Below are 25775 nucleotides of genomic sequence, written 5' to 3'. Positions count from 1 at the left end.
GATCCTTAGTTTTGGTTTTAGGGAGGGAAACACCTTTAGAGCAGGGACCGGGAGGCATTTTCCTAACCCTTTTTCTTTCAAATCATAGTCTTTAGCCAAAAACCGTGAATATGTCTGTTTCATTCCTGACTCCTCGTAGTCTCTTCTGCGTTCCCCAGGCTTTCCTGTATTTTTAAAATACTTAAATCCCTCACAGTGAGCAAGGGTTATTTGAATAGTCGTAACTAGGGAAGGTTGGGGTTGCTGAAGTACTGCTTTCTCTTGAGTGCTGGAGGTAGAGCATTAATAAACTGCTCCGCTGCCACTGCTTCAAATACCTCCGGTATGGTTTTCTTTCCAAACCATTGGCTATGTGTATTTGTATTCGTCCCGCTAATTCTATCAGTTTTGGCCTAGGGGATTGATGTTCAGATACAATAGTTGTAGTTTTACCCTCAGTAGAGGGGCCAAAGAGAAAACTTTAAGGGTCTCATTGAATAGGATTTGGGCAGCTAACATTTCAAAATTGGTTTTAAAAAAAGGTGCTTCCTTCTTCTCCCTCATGGTAGGTTTGTAAGACTCTGTGTGGGAGGACATGATGTCTTTAGCCTACCCTTATTCGATCGAGGATCTCCTGGGTACTTTGGCCGGCCCTGGCTTGATTTTCAATAACCCACTGCAGGAGAGTTTCGAGCAACGTCATGGTGATTCTGGGGTCCGGATATTCTTCACAAAAGAATTCAGAAGGAGGGACCTTATATTCTTCCTTATGCTCCAAATCAGTTGGCAGTTTGGAGGTGAGGGGCATAGGCCCTTGCATCTGCAATGTAGGCCATTTGGGTTTTGCCAACATGGATGGTTTTATGCCCCAGTGTCCTATCGGTGGAAGATGGTTAAGGGGGTTGCCCACACGACATAGGCGAGGGTCCGATTCTGTAGCAGTTCACTCAGATACCAAATGTGGTGAACCAGAAGGAGTCAGAGTCAAAGAAATCATTTCAATGGTGTTGATTTAACTTAAAAGAAAAACGCCTATCTGTCCTTCGTGCTAAGAGAGATTTCCCTTCCTATCGACTAAACTAAGGGTGCTCGTCTTTAGTCAAAAATAAAAAGAATCCTCAGTCCAAAACCTATCAACTACCTGGCCCTAACACTTTAAGGAAAAAACATAAATATAATCAGAGTACTATGGCCTCTGCTCAAGCTTCTTCATACGAGTCTTAATCTGATGTCTCAGGATTTCTTCCTGAATTTGTGTCACAATTCAGATGTTTACGTTCACAATTCATCAAAGAAACGTTCCTCAATCATTCCTTGGGCTCCTCAGAGATAATGTTAAGCCTTCAAATAACCCAAATGTCTCAAGTTCTTTAAATGGGGGGTAGATTCCCTTAATCCGTCTCCACCATTGTGCCGCTCACTGTCTTGTTCTAAAAGCATACAAAGGGAGTCTCCAAGTTTCCCTTATTTTATTTATTTATTGAACATTTGTATGGCGCATACACAGCAAAAAGTGCTTCCTCTTGGTGTGGCTGACTGAGCCCTCCACATTCCCTTTCACTTATAGCTGGTGAAGGCGAGCGTCCCCAGATTCCACGATCCTCCCCACAATGAGACAATAATGGACTCTCCCAAGATGGGAATAAGGCTAAGACAAAGTGCGGGTGAGCTTAATGGGAGTTTTTATAAGTCAAAATAGGGCATGCAAAGGACTCTGCAAACTCCGAGAGCGCTCTGTCTGACATTAGCAAAGACAGGCGTATATATTTACAAAATATGTCATAAGAACCTACACACTATATGGGGCACATGTTCGTGGGGATTGGGTGGCGATGACTAACTATAGGTGCAGCTGTGATGTGGTGCGCCGTGGTTGGTGGACGTCACTGGTTGCCAACGTGGGCCGGGCAGGTCAGCTGGGCTCATCCGGGCGGTGCTGTTGTGCCAGGCGTGGCCAGTGTCATTGATGAACGTCTTCCTTGGCTTTCTGCCCTAGGGCCACGCACACCGCATTCATTCAATACCGCAATATTATCTTCCCCGGTAAATCTTCCAATAGGTTATTCTACAGGTTAATGCAACACAGGAGGAATGCACCTAGAGTGGGGTCATTTGGTAATACATCAATACATGGTTACCATCATCCTGTTGACCTGGTATCATAGGTCACGAGGTTGTGTCTCAGGGCAAGGGGCGAGCTGTCCAAGTTATCATGTCTCGTTAGAAGTCATTATGAATGTGTTCCTACAGTGTTGCTATAATATTGGGTGTCCTAATTTTACAGGGGCCATTAACCTGGGGTGAGCTGGTGGGTCGTGGAGCCTAAGAAAGGGCACCTTTTGGCCTGCGTTTATGGCCGGGTTTACTGCTGGGTTGTAAATAATTCAGGTGGCTGGCCGCGGCCCTGGGAGCTGCGGGGGAACGTGAATGTTTGAAGCGGCTCCAGCCGTATTGGGGGAGGTGAGGCAGAGCAGCACAGGCCTCTGCTTTCCGTCTGGCAGGCTTCAATGGGGAGGAAGGGAGGAAGGGGGAATGGCCTTGGATATGCCCACAATGGTATTTTCCTCGTGTGTTGCAGATTATGTGAAAGAGGCATAAACATTCATATAATGTACAATACTCATTGAGTCTTTTCAAAGCTTATGTTTCTACATTGTTAGTGCCTTTACATGGCCATTTCAAATGCGTTACCTATACCCATTTTGCAATTGACAACTATATGTTAAGTATTTAACAACTACGACATTTTGTTACATTTTATGCATGCACGGTAAGCGAGGTAGTATTAAGGTTGGTGGAGCACGCAGGAACAACTGGCCAATGAGACTGATGGCAGCAATACATGGTGAGCTTGGACATTCGAATACATTCTATGCATTTTCGTACACAATTTACATGAGCTCCCAATGTGGTTGCACTTGTCTTCCTTTGCACTCTAGCAGCATTAGTTTAGTTATGGCATAGGGCCTTGGAGTACATTCTTCTCGGAGAAACATATAACATAAAAACCCCAGGACACTTTTACCATTTGCGCATAGCAACGGGGATGTGGGTACTTCAACCAGAATGCCACATGAACACACATTCTGCCATCTTCATGGAGGTTACATGTTTTATCAAAAGGTCATGGAGAGAAGAGTTTCATCACAGGCAGTTTGCTCATTAGTATTTGGGGGCTCTACTTTTGTCGGGGGACCATTTTACAGTTCTTTTCCACCACGGCCCTGCTGGCCGGGTCATACTGAGGACAGTGATACACTGCGGAAGGTGAATGTTACAGTGTTAACGTCTAGCACTAGCTCATGTCCGTCTGTTCGTGGGAACGGGCTCTCAGCGGATCTGCCAGGGAGCTGCAGCCGCAGGGACAAGTGAGGACTCTCCAAGGGTGGGGGCCGCACTGCGGTGCACAGGGGCTCATGTCATTCTGGTTTCACAAAATGGATTCCAGGGCCTAGCGTAATACTGCACGTTTGGTCAATGTTTCAGCCAGTGGCCCACCCGCCACCTGGGCCCTGGTGGCAGGAGGAACCCCTGACAAGCCATGGACTTCACAAGGGGGGGGAGCTGCAAGGGAGGGGGGTCCCTTGGACCTATCCTCCCATACATTTCCCCCCTTTTGTTACTTAAGTAACGAATACTGTAACTGTCTCAACCTCTGGCGTTCCTCTTCTTCAGCTACTGCCTCATCCCATGCAAGGGTGCCTTTTATCTGCATCCATGCCCTACATACCCCTCGCAGGCTTTCTCCCCTTCTAGCATACTCGTCTGGTGTGCAGGTCATATATATACAACCTCCGTCCCCTTCCAAATCCACCCACACCTCCTCATACCACTCGAGTTCATGAGGCTCTTTAATTGTAGTGTGCCATAGCCTGTCTACTACATCCCTGCTGTTGTATATGGGCACCATCTGGAATATTGGTGTGTTTTCTGCTCCTGTTTGTACCTCTACCGCCTGCATATTTTGTATTGTACCACAAGCGTTGCCCATTGTCCCCATCATCATTGCACCATTTGGTACTGCGTTTGCACAACATCGAAGACCCACCTGGCACATGCAAAAAATAAAAAGGAGGAACACCACTGCTGGCATCAGTAATTTAACAGTCATTCCCAGCCATGACGGGAACAGGAGAAGATGTTGTCGAACCAAGTGCTTGCTTCTGCTCCACCTTCCATTTTCATTCTTTCTCCTAGGTTATGTACGGCTTCGATCACGTGGGATAAGGAACCATTATCTGCATCTTCGGAAGGTATTAAAGTGCAGCAGGCATTTCCAATTTTTCGGCAAACACCTCCGTCCATCGCTGTTAACAGGTCTAAGACATACCTATTTTGCATGGTCATTAGCCGCAGGGCTTGCAGTTCCACTTCTATTATGTTAAATCCTTCTTCAGTGTCATTTGCCAGCTGGATCAGCTCCCAGCGTGTTATTTGGAGCCATTTTGCATTTGCCCTGGTCTGGATGCTGAGGATGAGTGAAGCAAAGAAAGTCTCTGCAGAACTGAACAATCGATATCTGTCTGGGATCTGTGCCAGTAGTTCTGAGGATGCTTTTGATATGTAGTTCGACGATTGTCTGTTCCGAGACAGCATCTCCCCCTTATTACCGGAAGGCAGGACATATAATTGTGATTCTGCAGTTGGTTGGGCCTCATTCTGCTGAGGGGTCTCTCGCATTTTCTTGCTCCCATCAATGTGGCTCTCCGGTATCACCATTAGTGCAGAATGTAGGGTGGCCAATGAGCAGCTGCCACTCCAGGATTGTGGGAGGTGCAGGTATGCCTGGTTGCCACATACCCAATAAGTGTCCAGGAGGGCCGCTGTCCCTTTTCTCATATCCGGGATGGTGAGGGTCTTGTTGCAATTTTTGTTTCCCCCCATGATAGTTTTCCTGTCTCCCTTGAAACACAGTTCATAGTTTATTTCTTTCTGTAGCTTGAAGGGCTTTTCAATGGCAGTCACCCAGGTCAATTTTGAGATGTGATCTTTCCATACTGGTGTGCATGTCTTCTCTATCCACTGCAGTTTCTCTGGTGCCACACCTTGCAGCGCTTCAGCTTTGCACATTATCTCTTCATCTTTCCACTTATTTTCTAAAAATAATGTCCCCTGTATTATAAAAAATGGTTCTTCCAAACATATCACTCCTTCCGCTTTCGGGTAGCAGCAGGTCTTCTCATTCTGCAGCATTTTAAAAGTTACCTCGTGTGCCTGGAAGGTGTTCTTAAATCTGCACAACGTGAGATGAAGGAGGCATTGGACATCCACAATAGGCAACTCTTTTGGCAGCAATACTTTGGGTGTGCCTGAAGCATGGGGAATAAGGGAGCAGACATAGCAATTCTCATTTGTTGTTTGTTTTGCAGTTGCACTCATGTCTGCATACCATTTATTTGTCTGGTGGGGGTGTCGTGGGTCTTCCATCTTGTCCAGCCCCAACCCATAATATTTGTCGTATTTTCTCCTCCCCACCTCCCTTTTCCTCCTATTATTTCTAAGATATCTCCCAGCTTCATGGGCGAGGAACAGTCTAGGCCCCCCCCTTACTCCCCTCCGCCCCCCTTTTCCCATTCATCATATAATGCTGTGTATCTCACTGCCATCTCTTCATTCTCTTTCTTTATTCTATCGGGTAGTGTGTTGTGGGGGTGGTTACATGTGTGGGCACGCTGGTGGGGGTGTTGTACAGCCATGATATAACAGAGGGGTTGCAATCATTTAAACTGCGGGCATCGTAATCAGAGACATTTGGCAGGGAAGTTGTGCTATTTTGCATTTTATCCTGCATTCTTTCATCTCGATAGGGCTCTCTAGACCCCTCTGACTTTATTAGCTCTTGGGGTGGTTTGTTGAGGCTCTGCCAATGTCCAATATTGGGTCGCTCTCTTTCTAGTTCTGCTCGTATACAAAGTGAGTCTCCCAGTTCCCCTGCATTTCTCCTCTGGGGTTGGCTGTCTGAAACATTCAGGTTTCTTTTCACTTATAGCTTGCAATGCTCCACTTATCTCCATGTGGCTCTGTAGACTCCTCTGGTCCTCAGACTTTCTTAGCTCTTTGGGGCTGTCTCTTGAGCCTCTGCCAATGTCCAATAATCAGGTTTCTAGGGCTCCCGCGACCCTCTAAGATATTCTGTTTCTGTGAGTTGGACTGACCCGTATGTGGTTGTTAAGATATGCCCAAATATATCAATAAGAAGAAAAAACTCAATAACGGAGTAACTCCAAGTGCACGAGAAAACCCAGTTTTATTCCAATACAGACTGCTGCTGGGAGAGAGTACTAAAGACAAATTCAAAATGGCATTAGGAACAAGATTTTAAACAAAGAAATTGTTATAATTGACATCATAGTATAATCATAAACAATATTCTCGTGCTTGATTTGTTGGTAGAAAATATAGAACATATAGTTATCTATAAGTGAACCTTTTTATTATTGATTCTTCTACAACTAATAACTCCTCCTAGGTTCAACCTTCTACAAGTGATACATTTCAATCTAAGATGTTATTGGTTTGCATTCTAATACACTACTCGATAAGAGGAAAACGGGGTCAATTGACCAGTTATGTGCTCATTGGCCTCAGGTGTGCCAAAATATGTGGTGAGGAAGGAGAGATGGCGAACCGTTGTGATCCATTTTAAAGAAGCTGCTCAACTCACATTCCTAAGCCTGAGGTCTTATATGCCAGTCCGTTCGTGGCATTGGCGTGTCGTCTATATCTCTGGACATATCAAGAAGTTAGCAGGTGCACTATCTAATTGGCCCTGGAATAAATTACCATTGTCCGGGTCACGCGGTAGAAGACCACTGTTCAGAGGTCAATTTAATCTATTTGTTGGACTTTCTGCCATACTGTCTGTATTTACTCCAGCAGCCATTTGGGGCACTTTGTGTTAATTTGTTATAGAACCAATTGGCACAGTAGCTACCTGCACCTGGCATTCAAGGAAATGTGTGCTTCTCATTGTTACCGACTGAGACTAATTAACCTTAAGAATTGCATGCAGTATGCTCTGGGAAATGTTATCTAGAGTAGTTTCAGCTTCTAAGCAGAACTCCCTTCGGCACATTGACCTTCGTGCTTGGTGCTCCTGTCTGAGCTTCGTGAGGCCTGGAAACTGTGTACTAAACAATTTTATGTCAGGATGCAAAGGTTTCAAAGATGCCAGTTTAGCCACTGGACTGAATGTAGATTTGTTTTGGTTCAAGGCACTAAGTAGTACCAAAATACCAACACACAATTGAAATTTGTTATCTCGAGAGTGCAAATTTCATGAAAGGATAGGTGGGGAGGCAGTGGGGAGGGCGGAGCCGCTTTCAGGAGGCTGCAGTTCTCCAGCAAAATCATGTCTCTGCCTTGACATCTTTTTTACAGGAGCAGAGCTGTCAGTGACCCATGCCAAAGGTGAAACCTTCAGACAGTCATGGCACACTACATGCTGTAACTTGTAGTTTCAGTTTTTCCATAAAAAATATGAGCATACAAGTTAGAGTATGCTATGTTGAAAACCAAGACTGGTTGAAAGAATCACATATGATTTGGGGTCACTTGACAGCTATGTGGGAGCAACACTGATACAGTCGCCCTCAGAGGGTTTTACGCACCTTGCAATAATGTCCATTCTCCCAACAATCTGCATACCTTACGTCAGAACTCTCAACTCACCCTCATTTGGAGACTCATACATATATGCAACCCTCCTGATTTAGGCAGGAGACTCACATTTCTTCTATGAAAAACGTTGCTATTTTTTACTTTCTCCCTCCTAAAATAATTCTAACCCCAGTGCAATCCAATGGGAAAATTCAGTTCTCCCACTTTCGGTGACAAAATCTCCTTCCCAGGAGCTCCATAATGTTGGCATGTATGCTCATAACCTTCAATAGACTCACCCACCCATCAAAACCTTACCTGATAAGAAATGCATACCTCTCAAGTCTCACGCTTTAGATGGGTATCATCCACCTCCTGCCAAGCAGCCTGCCCATCCATAAGGTTGGCCAATCGTCTCGTATTATGTGGGACTTACCCGTATAGATAGATTTTGTCCCCCCCTGCGCACCCACCCTCTGAGGGACGCTGAAAGTCTCGAATGTACTTCCCTGGCCTGATCAAAGCCTTTTCAGCTCTGAGCTCACACTTCCGTGTGATAGCTGGAGCTCTGGGCAGCAGAACGGCTCTCCCTGGGTCTGTGCAGCACATCAACACATTCCTCTGTGTAAACAGCATTACAATGGGAGCAATTAGGCACTAGTGGGGGGAGGGGACTATTAGCATTGACTTTGGCCCTTAAGAAATGTAAATAGGGGTGATGAGAAATGGGAAGAGTGCATAATGCTGCATCCTGTGTAAAAGAAGTCTGGTTTTAAAACCCAAATGAGATGGTTTTGTCTACCATCACTTTGCATGGTCACATGCAGGATGGGGAAAATAAAGCTAAAGTCAAACTCCTTTTGCTCAAGCAGTTTCTATGGCAATTTATAAAGTGCACGTTTTGTTTATTATGACATGCTAGTTTATTATGTTGTGTGCATTATTTTCAGGGAAGTTCTTTAAACAAAGCCTTAATAAATATGTATATGTACTAAACCTGGAAAGATATGTGTTCGACTGCTTAAATTGCCCACATCCTGTTTTTATCACCTAATCAAAGTGTGTGATTCTGGGCAAATCAATTAATCTCAATGTGTCCTATCTGGAGTCCCTGCAAGTGATTCAGTTCATAGTTCATGTTATTATATTATTACAAGCTACTATTAAAAACAATCCCTTAGGGTTTAATGACTACAGAGTTGCTTCATATATGTGTCATTCATTTATTACACACCACAAAGTTATTTGCCACTCAACGGACTCATGACAACTTATTCTAAAGCCACATTATGTGGTGTCTCCAAGTATCAAAGACCGATGATGCTTGTTGAAGTGCCCTCTCTGTGAAGTCACTTATGAAGGTGTCAAAGCGAATGAAAATTGAGATTTTGCATATATTTTGGCCCAGAGGGCATGGACAGAGCTCTAACAGATGAGTGTTCTGCATCTATACTGCTCCTGTTTTTTCTGGTGCTGTGTATATGCTAAAAAATGCCACCTGCCACTAATTTACCAAATGACACTGTATGGAACCGCACGCACTGCAGTCTGCTTCTGATGCGCTACCACATCTAAAGTGTCCTGCAAAATCATTTTGTAAAGTTGGCCACCCTACCGTCTATTTATTGAATGGGCTCTCACCCACCCAAAACAAAATTCTTCTTTTTCACCTGCCCTGGGGAATTAAAAAGTTGAGAAGTATGGAAATGTATGTAGGATAAAACATCTTGTGTACCAAAGTGAGTGGAATGATACGATGGAATCTCTGCGTAAGCTGAAGGTTCATTCGTCTTTTTCTCCATTGGATAAACCGTTGAGGGCAGCCAAGATACTTGATTACATTTCCTAGTTCACATTATAGGAACCGATAAACTTCGCTTTCAAATGAAAGCACCTCTTTTTAACAAATCAGCTAAGAAACATATGTGATCACTCAAAAACTATCAGAGCTTTGCTTGTTATGTGATGATGGATCGAGTGTTCAGACTCTTAAACATTTATTAATTGATTGCAGGGCCCTTACAAATCAGCAGATACGCTTTTTGGTAAAAAGATTCTGAATACATCTTATTCTTAGTTCTCAAATCAACATTTTTGGAACTTGATGAGTATAGTAAAATGAATCCGTGTAGTGACTTTTAAAACGTAAATTCTATTATTAGAAGCTAAAGCTCTTAAATCTTAATAACCCATACTGTTGGATGACATTTTATTGGAGGATGTTACCTGCCTTGGAGTACTTGTGTGTAGGCGCGTTATAAATGCCATATCATATCATATTAAGACATAAACTGTGTTGGGTGGCCTGCCCATGGGCTTCCTGGACAGGCAACACTGAGCGCCTGGGTCACCAGGCCAACACCAGTTCTGCAATAATGCAGATGGCGGACCGCAGGGGGCACCCTGCATAACCCGAATCGGCAGATTATAAAACAGTTGCTGGGGAGTGGGGACACGCAGCAGATGGGCCGCAGGGGGCACCCTGCAGCACCGGAGCCATACTTCATAACTGGGGGCACCCAGCCAACAGCAGCCTCGGCCTTGGGGGCACCCAGGCTGAGGCTGGTGGACAGGCCATGATCACATGGCAGCACAATTCCAGGGGGACGGTGTTGCCCAGCAGGGGCACCATCCGGATACCGGGCCACATGGACAGGCCATCGGCATGCTGCATGGCACCAGCACAGTGTCTCCCCAAACCACGACATAGAAGTCAGCGCCTCATCTTTCGTTAAACTGACTTATTAAGTGGGTCACATGGTTATCCCCATGTGACCCAGGCACAAGTCCTGGGAGCCACCATGCTGCCAGGGGTGGGTAACATCATGCAACAAACTACCGTAATAGTAGCGGCGTTAGTAGCACTTTAAAATGACCTGGTGCTGTTTTGTAGTGTACTGTGCAGAGCTCATTACAGTACATCTTTGGCAGTTACATACAAAAAGCATTTTTCTTCTAAAATGTTAACAGCGAGCGACGACCTGCCACACTTGTCCAGCTCAATATTCTTTCCAATGTTTTCAATTTTTGCCCAGCAGGGGGACATATCCTAAAATAAAACGAACAATTTCAATTTCTAATAAGAAAATATGCAGAACTGATATTACCGCAGATAGTTATATAAAAATCACACTAAAACACGCAGACCAGAAAGCACTTAAAATGTGCAATTATTCCTGTTACCAGAGCGGATGACAATTTTTGGCACAGGAAATTGAAGATTCCATGACGGTATCATACACCAGCATGGCACTAGCACGAACACAGTTTATGATGGAATGCTGGCCTCTAGTCCTTTAACCCTCTAGTTCTTTAACAGAATTAAGTGGTTGAACGAAGTTTCCCATTTCAAAATGGCCACACGCGGTTGTGTCCTTCTTTTATGTCTGAAAGCCGCTCGCGTTCGTTTTGTTCTCTATGACTGGGCTTTTCAACCAGCGTATCCGGGGACTATTTGTTTTTTACGGTTGAAGTCAAAGCGTCGCAGTTAACGGCGATTTCACAGTCTGTTGGACGTCGCGAATATCCCAGAAGTATTTTTCGCCTCAAAAAGTGGCTTGACTGAAGGAAAACAGAGCGGCACTTCCGGGAAGTGGGCATCACTTCCGGGGACGAGGTACAGACAAGGGGAGGGGGTGTATTTGAATATAACACATCATCAGGCTGTGTCATCAAAACCTTTTTTCAGTGTAACAGGGGTCCATTCCGCTTTAGGGAGCTGTAACAATGCAATGTATTTGAAGATTGGGTAAGATAATGCAAAACACGAATTTTAAAACATGAACAACATATGTTCCTTGTGTATTTAACATTAAACTCTGTTAAGGGCTCTGGGAAGGCAAGGCCCTGCTCAGTCATACGCAAAAGAAGAATACACAAAGAGCCAGCAGTGGTGATAAAGCAACTGGTGAGCGGGAAGCCGCTCGCCCTTTTTATTAGCCCAACACGTGATCACACCGCCGTCCTAACAAGCAACGGGCTGTGATCACTGGAACAACATCAGGTGACTGCACAGTAGTGTGCCTTAGTCACAACTCCCATGCCAAGCGTAAGAACATTATTAACAACAGTATAAATCAGGTCCAGAGTTCATCTGTGCATCTGGCCATTCGCACTCATGCGCTGGTAGGCACAGCCATTCTGGGCCCTCTTCTGTCTTTTCAGCTCTGCCGCCCATGAGTTCCTTGCTGATGGTCTCGGCTCCTGCTCTGACAGGAAGAACACATCTTCGGTGTCATAGTCCCACTCAAGCGATGCTACTGTCCTTGTTTCCACGCTCTCTCTCGTCCTCCAGCCTGTTGGCGTCCTCCACGATGAGTGCCATGTTGGCGGCTATATCAGCCCGCCTGTTTCTCCATGGATCATGCTTGGTGGCCCTGGTAATTTGATGCCCAGCAGGCCCTGCAGAAGATGGAGTTGTGACCTGCCTTGTGGCACTGTCCACACCACCACCCCACCGCTGGACACGGCCCTGCATGTTGCAAACCCCCTCAACAGGACTCACACAGTCTCTGGGGCGCCTCATCCTTGCTTTTCCTTGGTGTGGGTCTGCCTCAGGCCCCTGTCACAGGAGCAGTCTTCTTGCCCTGTGCCCTGACGGCGTGCACCTCCTCCACTTGCACCCCTTTCATTGCTGCCTCCATATGGGTCGACCGTGCCTCAGGCAGCTCTTGGGCTCTAGCTAGTTTGAGGATCTACGTCAGAGGGATTTCTGGCTCTGTCAGTATCTGGATGCGCAGCTTGTTGACCAGCATTTTTGGACAAACTGGCTGCACAACTCTCCTTTTTTGTTGATGAATGTGCACTTTGCTACCAACTGACACAGTCGGGTGTGGAGGGCATCAATGGACTCTGTGGGCCCCTGAGCAGCCCGCCAGAGCTAGAACCGTTCATAGTCGTCATTGACCAACAGGGAAAAATACTTGGACAGTGCCCTCCCCGCCGCTCAGTACGACCCATCACCTGGCGGCAGCACCCTATTTAGCTTGTGGACATCGCTCCCTGCGTAGAACAGCAGGAGTGTCTTCCATTTGGCATAATCATTTATTTCGTCCACCTAATAAAACATATCTAGATGCTCCAGCCAGTGTGTCAAGCTTGTTCCTAGGGTCGCAGGATTCACCTTCATGTCGAACTCTGGCACTGGGTGGCTGTGGAATAACGTGGCTGCGGGCAGTGCAGTGCCTTTTGGGCTTTGGCTTGGTGTTAGGAAGTTGGGGCGTCCTTGTGTTGTGAGCCCTGCCCCCTTGTGCCTCTGCACCACTGCTGCCAAACATGGAGCCCTGCATCATGATGGGGGACCTGCCAGTGTCACTATTGTGCAGGTGTGCTCCTTCGGACCCCCTTTCACATGCCACACAAGCACCCTCATGTGGGCCGCAGCAAACCAAGGTCCCTGTGCTCGGGTGTCGCCCCACCCATATGTACAACGTGCTGGGCCCCCTTTTTGCTGACTCAGATAGCTGTTGGGCACTGGTGCTGGGCCCTCCTGGTGCCAGGCACTTCTCACCTTTCTGCTGCAGGCTCGTCAGCTGGTGGGCACTGGTGTTGTGCCCCTCTGCTGGTGTAAAGCCCCCCCCCCTTTTCATGCCCTGGGCTCCACTGCCGAGGTGATTGCAGAGTCGGGAGCGCAGGGGGCCTGCTGCAGGCTGTTGTATTCCTCACTTGCCCCGCCCCTGCGGCACAAGCACTCAGGAACAGGAGCCGCTACGAGGACTGGTAGTTGGCGTGAGCCAGGCGGCAGGCTTCGCTGTGCTGCAGTTGCAGCTGTGGCCCCGAAGGGTTCCTTTTTTTTCCCTTTGTTACCATGCGCTCCACCGCCGGGGTTATTTCAGAGGTGGGAGCGCAGGGAACTGCCTTTCGCCAGCTGCCCCCGGCAATCGTCCTTCACCTGGCCCTATGCCTGCGCTTCACCACTGAGGGGATCCTCCAGGTGGGGGCGCGGACAAACACGACACAGGCGTAGGTTGGCAGCAGTCAGGCTGCCTGGCCAGATTGTCGTCTCCTCGCCCGCTGCGTGCCTTCGTCCTCTTCCTTCTTTTTCTTTTCTTTTTGGCTGCTGACCAGCCCCTCACATGGGGATGGAGGAAACCTCCACGCGGAGGCACCGCTGACGCGCCGGGAAGACCGGCCTCGCCGCAGGATGCACCTGTCGCCAAAAGCTCCACAGCAGGGAGCCAGGCAAAAGTGTGCAGACCAGGGAGAGCAGCACATGCAAAGGTCACACTGAAACCTTATTGCCAGCTAAGGGTTCTGGGGAGGCCAGGCCCTGCTCAGTCATACGCAAAAGAATACACACGTGATCACAGCCGTCCTAACAAGCGAAGTATTGTGATCACTGAAACCACATTAGGACATTGGGCCTTATTACACGTTAGGCGGCCGCGGAATGAACAGTGCCGGTAAGGGACCGGCACCCTTCATTCCGGGCCGCCCTATTACGAGGTCTGCAGCGGGTCCCGATCTGGAACGCCTGGTCAGACCAGGCGTCTTTAGCGGGACCCGCTAGCAGACCAGGATGCTAACAACGGGCCTGTCATTTACAGGCCCGTTGTTAGCATTCTCCCCATTCCCATTGAGCCCTCTGGGGGCTCAAATTGGAATGGGGATGTACCGGGTCCCGAGAATGGGAATTACCGGGCCCGCCAAAGTCAGCATGGCCCGGTAATTCCCTATTCCTGGAACCCGGACCCGGTATGGGGGTAGCCATGCCGCTAAAAGCGGTGTGGCTACCTTCATACTCGTAATGAGGCCCATTGTCTTCTTTTTTTAAGGCAAAAAACATGCAATTTAGTTTTTTTCTTCCTACCTAAACATTGCTTGATCCAATGCATGCCAGTTGGCAGAAAAAAGATCTGGTTCTTTTTCCAATATTTCTTACAAAATCACAAGCACTCATTGTTTCCTGTCCTAATCCTTAGTTCCTCACATTTGCATTTGTCCCTATGTGCACATCAAATGTTTTTTTATTTTTTATTGTGTCATCGGGTTTCAAATTAAACCTTCCACAATTTCATAAAAAACAATATCCTCTTAAATATATAAATATAATAAATGTCTTGAATACATTAATATTATTAATTTACTATACACATATTGAATCCTTATTCAAGGTTTCGTATATATTTATAAGAATGTTTTAGAAAAATGTTGTCTGCGCAATAATCAAGGATATGTGAGTACTAGCTAGAAGGCGAATCCAAAATGTATGTTTTTAAAATTTTCTTCACAGCTACAAACTTTCCAAGTATGCATCTCTTATCTTGTTAAATGCATTACATGTTTCAAAGTTTCTATAAAAGTTCCTGTGCTACAAAAACATCAATTTGTGTCTCTTCTTTTTATCTGTAAACGAGTCCCAATTATTAAATTGGTCAATCAATGAAATCTAAAATATATATATTCTCCTGCAGCGAAATAGGTGCAAAGGTTCTTTATATAAGGCTGCAATATCGTAATACCATAAGGATGCTGTCCCAAAATTACTAGCCCAGTCCTCATATTAATCTTCTTTTCTTTACAGAAAATGACAATTGAAGCCTTCTAAAGTGCATCTAATTTTGTCTAAACTTGATAAACAAGGATTATCCACACATTTCCAATATTTGGGACGTCAATAAACTCAGCTTTACAATAAAATGTAGTGTGCGTAACATACATTTTGTATATAAAGCTACACTTTTTAGAGGTTTATGAGTGCCCTTCATGAACAGATTGGAATATTTTAATTAAAAATGTAGTTGGTAAAATCACCAAAAATATATCTGAGAAATACATTTTTCTTTAAAATTGTTGATCAGATATCCCAAATATGTAATATTTGTTTTTAGACGTCGTTTCTCACTGATAGTCCGTTTGAAATGTCTCGGTTTTGTTCCCAGGAATTCTCATAATAAATTACTTGTATTAATTTCGTGGTTATTGCTTGCTGCAAATTTACCATTGGCATCTAGTAGATTTTAAAGAACTTTGCAAGTGCATACGCAAACCATTTATACAAAAATTGCTCTATTTTGCCTGGATATATCCTTATCTTTTCCATATATAAATCTGGATCTGCCATGTGCAGATTAAAAAGGGCTGGCGGTAATACACACCCCTGCCAAAGTATCTAATGAATCTAATCTTATTGGGATTCTTTGGGCCTCTCACATGTTGGGCGGAGCGAAAAAAGCATTGTTTTTTTTATTTTATTTTTTTAAAATTTTTATTTTGAAAAGTAAACAATACAAACCAAACTTGCAGCATTATTTACAATAAACTCGTGAATATCAATTAACACTCATTACTGCTCCCCAAATTCCCCCCCTCTCAAGAGCTTATTTGCATTTCCGGTTCTGTATCTGCTGCGTGTGGCTGGGTATCGCTTCCTTCCGAAGCTGCAGGATCCACTACTGTGCCAAACAGGCCTGTTATTAACATTCTCCAAGCCATCAGGTTACCTACATCTTCCTCCCCGCAATTGCTACATGCCTCCTGCCACATCACCATTTCAGCCTCTGCCCATTTTTGCAAGTCCCGCCACCATACCACTACTCGTGGCTTGTCGCATTGCTTCCAGCCCATGGCTATCCTTCTTTTAGCAAGCACATATGCGAGGTCCCTCAGTTTCCCAAGGTGTTTAGTGTTCCGTGGTCTGGGAAACCCTCCCAACAGGCAGGCCCAGGCCGTATCTATGTTGAGCGGGACCCCTTTATCCACTAGTTTCCGTGCCACTTCCCCCCAAAAAGCTTCAATCACTGGGCAAGACCAGAACAAGTGTGTCATATCAGCGTCTTCCTCATCACATTTTGGGCATGCTTGTCTTCCTGCATTTGCAAACTTAGATATTCTCTTCGGGCTCATATAGGCTCTATGCATTATGTATAACTGTATCTGCTGCAATCTAGCATTTCTGGACACTTTCTTGTGGTATCCTATGGCACGTTCCCACATTCCATCGGTCATCTGTGCCCCCACCTCTGCTTCCCAGTCCAGCCTCAGATCAGTCAAATCCTTCCCCACCCGGGTCATCACCATCTTATATAGTCTAGAGATCTCGTGCCCTCCCTCCGATATGTCATATATTGTTCCCATTAGAGCGTCTGGTTCTTCCGCCAGTACAGTCTCCGGCCAGGTTTTGCGAATAGTCTGCACTAGCCTAAGATACGTGACATATTGGCCTCCATGCAAGCCTGTCTCTTCTCCCAGGTCTTCGAAATCTTTAATAGCCGCTTCTTGCCATATGTCTCCCAATGTGGCCAGCCCAACCGATTCCCAATAGGTCCTGATTATCATCCCGAGCTGGTTGTCTCCCCTAGCCAAGGCAACTAGCGGCACCTGTGGGGAACACGGGCACGGGTTCTCCATCAGTTGGCATACTCTGTGCCACATCTTCCACCCAAGCATCAACATACCCGGACGTTCATTCATTTCAAGTCTAGGAACCCAGATGATCTCTTTTAGGTAAAACGGGGTGCAGTCCTGCCCAAGCAGCCTAGATTCAGGAGTTTCTTCATCAGAGAGCCATTTGGCTACATATTGCAACTGACTGGCTACATAATAGGCTTCAAAGTTCAGCAGCTTAATGCCCCCTCTATCATGGAAGTTCTGTAGCTTCCATAGCGCCACTCTATTGCGGGTACCGTGCCACAGGAAGTCCCTACACATGCTGTTCAGTTTGACAAAAAACTTCCTGGGTATCAGGTATGGTATATTACTGAAGAAATGTAACAGCCTAGGCAGGACCACCTTTTTGAGCATCGCCCCCCGCCCCATCATCGCCAGCGGCAGCTTCTCCCAAAATTTCATATTTGTGCAGATTTTCCTCACCGCCACCTCAGTGTTATGCAAGTGTTCCTCCTCTACAGTATGATACACATCTATTCCGAGGTAGCGGAAAGAATCAGCCGCCCAAGGTACGGACAACACTGGCAATCGTTCCAGAGGGGCTCCTATGTAGCTCCCCAATGGGAACATGCTCGATTTTTGGGGGTTCACCGCTATGCCGTACAGTTCTGCATACCTTTCCATGACCTCTAGAATATACTGAATATTTTCCTCCGGGTATTTCAAATACAGTAACAAATCGTCAGCATATAGGGATATCAGGTGTTTCTCTCCCCCTGCTTCAATACCGACCATGTCATATTGTTGTCTGAGGTACACTGCCAGGGGCTCTAGAGCCAGAATATATAACATCGGGGACTAAGGGCACCCTTGTCTGGTGCCTCTACTGAGCTGCCACCTCTCAGATATCACCGATCCTGTGCACACTCTGGCCAGTGGTTCACTGTACAACAATTTCGCCCACCTGACATGACATAACCCGGCCCCATCCCGTATTCCTCCAGGGCCGCCAGCAACCATGGCCACCTCACTGAATCAAAAGCCTTGACTGCATCTAGGGACACCACCGCCATTTCCCCATCGCTTCTGTTCCCCTCTTCAATCACCCGGTGGAGTCGCCTGTGGTTATGGGTTATGTTTCTATTGGGGACATAGCCTGTCTGATCTGGGTGTATCAGTTTACTTATGACACTCCGTAGCCTATAAGCCAGGACCGCCGTCAAGATCTTACTGTCCTGGTTCAGCATTGACAACGGCCTATAGGAGCCGCAGCAATGCCCTGGCCTGTTGGGCTTGGGGAGCGGCACGATTAGTGCTTCTCTTAGCATATCCGGTAGCCGAACCTTCTCAAAAGACTCATTAAACATCTCTAGCATAGGGGGGAGTACTTCTGCTTTATATGTTTTGTAAAACTCGCCCGGGAATCCGTCGGTACCCGGGGTCTTGCAGGTGGGCAGCTGTTTTACCACCTCCTCTAATTCCTCCAGGGTAATCGGTGCGTCTAGTTCCTCCCTTTCTTCATCACTAATTCTAGGTAATTCCATGTCTTTTAGTGTTTCTCTAATCTCCTCCTGATTGTCCCCTCCTCTGTCCTCGTATAATGTTCTATAATAGTCCAAGAATGCCTCGTTGACTCCTTCCTGGGTGTCAACCACCTCCCCGTCCCCCCTAGTTATTGTTCTAATCGGGGCCCTGGGGGTTTCGCTCTTATATAGCCACGCCAACAAGCGGCCAGTTTTATCCCCACCTGCATGTTGCCTTTCGACATACTTTTTGTAGTTAAGGTTGCAGACCCTTTCCCAAAGCTCCGCGCACCTCTGCTGCAACTCGAGTACAAGTTCTGCGTCCCCTCCTGCCCTGTCGCTTTCACGCTCCAGTTTCTTTTCCGCTTCCTCTAGTTCTGTTAGGACCCCACCCTGCAGGCCTTTTGACTTAGCAATAGCAGCACCCCGCAACACAACCTTAAAGGCCTCCCAGAGTGTACACGCTGAATCTACGCTGCCTGTGTTCACCTCAAAGTACTGTGAGATCGCATCCCTGATGTCCTCCCTGAGGACAGGGTCTCTGAGCGCCTCTGCCCGGAGGCGCCACGTCGGTATCCGCGCCCTAGGGCGACAGTGCTGCCAGGTCAGCACCATGGGCGAGTGGTCCGACAGGACCCTCGCTCTATATTCTATTTGGGTGGTCTCTATCATCACATCTGGCGTGGCAAAAAAATAATCCAGCCTCGTGTGCAGGTGCTGCAGAGCTGAGTAGTGAGAGTATTGTGTTTCATTAGGGTGTTTCAGTCTCCAAACATCCGCCAGCCCAAAGTCCTCTAGTAATGTCTGTAATACCCTGGTCGCCGGGGTGGGCCGATCAATCTTCCCATCAGATCTGTCTGCTTTTGGGTCGAGCACACAGTTAAAGTCCCCCCCCCAAATAACCGCTCCCCCCACACACGTGCCCAGATGAGTGCATAGGGTTCTAAAATACGTAGCAGTGTTTTGGTTGGGGGCATATGTGTTTATAATGCACACCTCTCTATTCTCTATCAAGGCCTTCAATATGACCAACCTGCCCTCCGTGTCCACCACCTCTTGTGTGAGTTGGAGCGGAACATGCGGTGCCACCCAGACCAGCACTCCCCTAGCGTAGGCAGAGTACGGAGAGCCCACTACAGTTCCTCTCAACTTCTTCCCCACCAGTTCCAGTTTTTGCTGGGTCAGATGTGTTTCCTGCAACAGCGCAATATCAATCCTCTGCCTTTTTAGGTACATCATGACTTTGTTCCTTTTTAAGTAGCTGTTAAGTCCCCTGACATTCCATGTTACAATCTTAAGGTCTCCAATGGCTCACGAGTGTCTTCCTGCCTCCCATGTAGCGACTGCCCTTTGCCCACGTGATACAGATACAGCCCTCATTGTTTACTTGTAGCTTCTCGTACCAGCTCAAACTCCCCATAACTATGTACACAACAAAACCCAAACTTCCCTCCCCTCCCCCCATCTGTCCCCTCCCCAACATCACACACCCCAACTGCTGCCCAGCTCCATCCTCGGAGCTCAGGCACCCCCACATCTAGCCCTGCAGGCACCGAACGATGCACAGAGCTCAGTAGGGTGAAGTCGCCCTAATGGCCACTTAACTAAAACTGTTGTGGGGTAGATAGAATCGCTCCATAAGGCTCCCGTTAAGTCAACATTAACCACAGTGCTTATAACAAATGGTGCAATAGTCTGACCTTCTCTACCGAAGGCTGCGCAAGCGACTATATTCAAGTGCCACGCCATCTTGCGGCACCTTCTTCATGCATCACTTATCTCTTCCGAGCTCTTTCTCCGTACGAACTTCTGACTCCTGGGGACATCCTTGCGCATCGAGCCATCCCATGGCATCCTGCAGGGTTTCAAAAAACAAAGTTTTATGTTTATGAATAACTTTCAATTTTGCTGGATAAAGTAACATATATTTGTGGCCCGCCTCTCTCAATCTCCGTTTTACTGTCCCAAAGTTCATGCGGCTACGCTGCACAGACAGGGTGTAATCCGGGTAAGCTGTGATGTTTGCCGCTCCTCGTGTGATCGTTCCTCCCTTACGAAAGTGTTCCAGTATTCTCTCCCGGTCACGGTAATTAAGAGTTTTGGCGATCACAGGCCTAGGCAGGTTCCCCGGTGGCGGCTTCCTTGTTAGGGCTCTGTGTGCCCTTTCCACTGCAAATCCTTGGGATAGGGCTCCTCCGGGTATCTCTTGCAATAACATGGATTCAATGAATTCTGTGGGATCGTGGCCCTCCAATCCCTCCGGCAGGCCCACGATGCGGATGTTGTTTCGTCGGGCTCGTCCTTCTGCCTCCTCTGCTCTCCAGGTTGCCCACTCTTTGTATCAGGGCGTGCAGTTCGGCTTTATGGGAGGCGCAATCCGCAGTATTCGGGCCGACTTCCTTCTCAAGGGACTCCATGCGCTCCGCCAAGGCCCTGACATCCTGTCGGAGTAGGTTAACGTCCTCCTGCACCTCTCCGACCTTGAGGTCCAATGCCGTTTTTAGTTCAGTGACGGCTAGTTCGAGCTTGGATTCCCAGGCCGCCCTTAGGTCCGCAATCGCAGCCAGAATTTCTTGGTTAGCGCCCGAAGTCGCCATGCCGCTCGCAGCCAGCTTGTCCCTGCTCTTAGTAATGTCTTGACCCGGGGACGTCTTAGCGAAGTCGTCTAGGGTGGGCTGTTTCGCCTTCGGCCTCACCGTTCTGCTCGACATGACCCAGGGGACCTATAGTTTGCTCAAGTGACAAATGTGCACTCAGTGCGCCGCTCTCGCTGGGTCACTGTGCGGCCTGCTTCCTCCTTTGTTCCGGACCCTGGTTGGCCATTTTGTGTCATCTTTCGTCTCCGGTGTTCCTTATCTCTTCCGCACCGATCTCTGTCGCCGTTGCTCCTGCGCCATCCAGAAGTTCACCACACGTAGCCCAATCATTCACACACCGGCATGTGTATTTTCAGCGGTCGACGGCCTGTCTTCACGCACTTTTTCGCCCGGATCATTGCAGGATCTCGGGAGCTCCTCCAGAACACGTCCTCCTACATGGCCCTCGTAGCCACGCCCCCCGAAAAAATGCATCGTTAATGCATTTACTGACACATTTTCCGCTCCGCCCACTCATGAGTTCGGCGGAAAGTGGGTCTTTTACCTCCAGGTTTTTGCCGGAGGTAAAAATGTCCCATTGCCGCCTGTTTCTGGCGCTATTAGCGCTAATTGCTGCGCGCTAATAGCGCCACCCCAAACCCATTGGGTTCTATGGACCCTATGGGAATGGCAACTCACCGCCCCCCTTGTAACTCAGGCTGGATCTGGCGTAAATTGCTATAGGTCACGTGACTCTCTCCACCAATCTTGATCCTCTATGCTGCATACCGTGCAGTGAACATCTCTACTCCTCTTACTTTGCTGCTCAGGCAGCAGATGAGTACCTTTTAAGGATTTCTTAATGAGGCAGCAGTCAGACGGAATAACCTACCCTGACTAGTACATAGGGAGAACGCTATGCTTAGCATGAGAATAGGGTGAGTATTGCACGCAGAGTTCGAACTGTGAGAATATATAACGACAGGATGCGGTCGGCCACTGCATGCCGGTCCGCTCCTCTAGGCAGCACTGGCGCTACCCTGGGAGGTGGCAGCGCCTCATGGAAGTGAGAATTGGAGCTCAAGGGGGTTCCGGAGCCCGACCCTTCACTTCCCTTGTGTACATCCCACAGAATCCAGGGAAAACTGCTAGAGCTCCAAGCCGCACGCAGTGTGAAAAATTCTATTCCTTTCCTCCTGCGTCGACAGAGGCAGTCAAGACCCCTTGATGGATCATGGGCGTGGACGCAAGAAAACCTGGCATAATAAATCAAAGTGAGTAAATGCAGCTGAAGTGGCACATCTCTCGCTCAAAGAGAACCTACAGACTACAGGTCCCACGGTAACCTTTGGGCTTAGCTCTGCAAATTCTTAGCCAGCAGTTGATACCCTAGCATCATCTCTCAGCAGAAGAGCGCAAGGGGTTACTGCAGCAAGCCACGACCTTGGTTACTCCTCACAGCCTAAGCAGAAAATTAGGAGAGAGTAGCAGGGAAATCAATCCAGTGAGGAATCAGGCAGACCTCTGGAAGCCAGCAATAGCCTGAATCCAGAAATGGGCCATATAGTGCAGCAAGCAGGTCATAGACTGCTCAGAAGGTAGCTTAAGCTATGAAGATTACCAATAAGTAACCAAGGGATTAAACACAAGTAGTGATGCAACACCATTGTTCTGACTGGGCTTCAGTCCACCCCACTCCACCCCTCCTCGTTAACATTTTGGGTTATGTTGACTCGACCTGGCTGGCCTACATAGCTGTTACCGGACAGAACAGGACACATATGTTAAACAGCACCTGGGTTTCGCTGTTAACAAAGGCTCAGCAATTACTAACGTAAATCATTTCACTGTTAGTACCTGTATTCAAATGCATAATTCTTTAGGCAATTAAAATCTTGATGTGGGTTTAGTACTTGCATGCCAGGGAAGTGATTGGAAGGGTAGAGTGGGGACAGGAGACCGCTTATTCTCACAGCAGTCCATAAGTGGGTGCTTTCAAACTTAAAGGAGAGAGGTAACTGCTGTAACACTGAAGCTGCACTAGAATAGTCTCATTAGAATGCATTAAGAAGTTAGATGCCCCACACAAATAAGTTTGCCCCCCCACCACCCGTGAAGTTAGCACCTCAGCACCTCTCCCAACATTTAAAGGCATAGCACCCCCCGAAATGTAGGTTTCGTTGCACCCCTGAACACAAGCGTACACACACCATTCAACATGCACACACACTCAGCCACCCATACATATAAGTGTGCACCCTTTCACCATCCAGGTACACCCAGGCAGCCACCCATACATTTAAGTGTGGCCCCTTTCACAATACACTCACACAGGCAGCCACCTATACATTTAAGTGGGCACCCTTTCACAGTGCACTCACACACGCACACGTTTTGGGGTTGAGGGGAGCCCTATTTCTTCAAAAAGAAATGGTTTCCTTTTTAAGTCACTCCGAATTCATAAAGAAATTATTTCCGTAAAGGACCGAACCATGATGGAAATAATTTCTTTATGAAGGCAGAGTGACTTAAAAAATAAACTATTTTTTTACAAGCCATAGAGCTTCTCCACCCGATGACATGGAGGCCTCCAGCCTAGAGGCTTCCATGTCATGGCATGAGGGAGCCCTCGGATTTAAAAAAGAAATAGTTTATTTTTGAAGTCACGCTGCCATCATAAAGAAATTATTTACATTACGCTGTAATAGAAATAATTTTTTTATGAAGGCATAGTGACTGAAAAATAACAATTCTGTTTTTTAGTCCAACAGGACCCCCTCCCAGGACATGTGCTGGCGGGGGCCCCCGTTACGCCAGTGCTCCCAGGATCAGGATCAGGTAGTGACTGCCTTCTTCTGGCCACATGGGAGGAGATCTTAGGCTGGGGTTCAGGGATAACTGCAGGATTCATCATAGCTTCCTACCTGCTTGGTAAGATATATTCAGGAATTTTCAGATTCGCAAGTTGTCTTGCAATCAAATATGATAGCAGAACAAGACTGGAAAAATCACTTTCATTCTTTACATAATAATGCTAAATTGTATGAAGATAAGAATCAGGCAAAAAAAGAAAGCTGGAATACATTTTGATGGTATTCATAACATAAGTGAAAACCTTGACAAGAATGGCTGTAATGAAACAACAATTCCCTAAGGATCATATATCCACAGCAAAAACAAGGTTAAAAGCCTCAGGAATAGCAGGGCCGACTGGTCTAAGGGACAATATTTTGAAGGTTGATTTAAGATTATGGTATTCTATATTACAAAAAATATATATAGACATTTTATATTATCTACGCTTTCCGTCCAATTGGACTATATCCTACATCGTCCCAATTTATAAGAACGACTCTTCCAAATCTCATGAAAATTAGATACCCATAGCGTTATCCGATATAACAAGCAAAATATCTTGTTCTATTTTACTGCAGGAGCACTCATGGGTAGAAAGGAAAACTATAGTGCCCCAAACAAAACATTCTTTGAACACATGAGTCATTTATTTTTACTTAATATTGATAGCAATACAAAAAAGGAGGGTGCCATATATATGGCTTTCAAAGATTTCCATTAAGCATTCGACAAAGTAGATTGTGAAAGATTATGGCGAAAACTATAAAATATTCCTGCATGACTTTTAAAATTAATCATCCATTCACATAACAATATTACAATACAGATATTTCATATTATCGTAAAGGAACGGCATGATTCTAGTAAAAGACACATAGACAAAGGATTATGCTTTACTCTACTCTTTACTTCTTGAGCAGCAAATATTAGCCAAAAACATTAACATGAAAAAAACAAAGAACTACAATTTACGAGAAAGTAGTCTCCTCTGTAGTTTCAAACTCAAATTCTGCCTGCTATCGGTCGCATAACTCTCACAATTAATCTCGATCTTCGTTGCTCTGCTCTCAGAACCAGATGAATGTAATAATTTGTAACTGAACAACTCAAAACGTCATCTATGATGTTCTCCCTATAAAACAGCTGCCTTTGCTTCAGGGCCTAAAGCAGGAGACATAAGAGCAGTCCAAAGTCATATCAGATCCTGGTCAGGCAATCTCACTACAACCCTCACATGCCTAACCTGCTGCTGATTGCTTTGCCCAGTTTATGCACTCACGTCCTCTTCCTAGGCGAACTGCAATTGCACGGGTGTAATAATCCTTCACGTCTATGTCTTTAATAGAATCATGACTCTCCTATATGATAGTATAGAAAATCTGTATTCTATGTCAAGACCGGCGATCTGGATTAGGCGTGTTTAAGGTTTACTCATCACTAACGAGGATGCTTGCTTTGATCAGCTTGAAATAGAAGATCTTGAACACAGATTTATTTGACCAGTTTGTGGCTTTCAAAATGTCCTCTAGGTGTGCACAGAGGCTAAAAGCTTTAGAAGCCATTGCCCCTCGAGCGGAATGAGCCCCACTGATGTCTGTGTTTATGCCTGCCTGTTGCATACTCCATCTTACCCAACTTGCTATGGTAGCTGATGAAACCACTTTAAAAGGTCTCCACAGGGTGATAAATACTTTGTCTCTCCAATTGGCCCAGCTGCTCTGTAATCACCTCATAAGCCACGAGGCATCTGACCAGACAAAGCTTTGGTTGCCCTAGAAATGCTGGGTATGTCACTATTTTAATAGCTGTTTTGGTTCCCCCGGTGATGAAAAAAGTTACCCCTTCTGGAGAGTAGGTCATGTTACTCATGTCCACTGCTCTAACATCGAATAATCCCTTGCATGACAGTAAAACA

The 25775-nt window shown here is 46.5% G+C and overlaps 1 protein-coding gene across 1 annotated transcript in view; it reads left to right on the top strand.

The window, feature by feature from the left end:
- Positions 1-10955: 10955 nt before the first annotated feature.
- The window catches only part of LOC138492304 (rab5 GDP/GTP exchange factor-like), a 664850-nt gene continuing 650030 nt past the window's right edge, over positions 10956-25775 (top strand). Inside the window, exon 1 of the mRNA XM_069619350.1 lies at positions 10956-11194. The gene's annotated coding sequence lies outside the window, so the exon portion shown is untranslated. The remainder of the gene's footprint in view (positions 11195-25775) is intronic.

This window comes from Ambystoma mexicanum, chromosome 10 (assembly GCF_040938575.1).
Source record: "Ambystoma mexicanum isolate Mex_15411 chromosome 10, UKY_AmexF1_1, whole genome shotgun sequence".
Classification (NCBI taxonomy): Eukaryota; Metazoa; Chordata; class Amphibia; order Caudata; family Ambystomatidae; genus Ambystoma; species Ambystoma mexicanum.
Note: the sequence above shows the minus strand (reverse complement) of the source record. Positions and strands in the feature narration are given on the sequence as shown.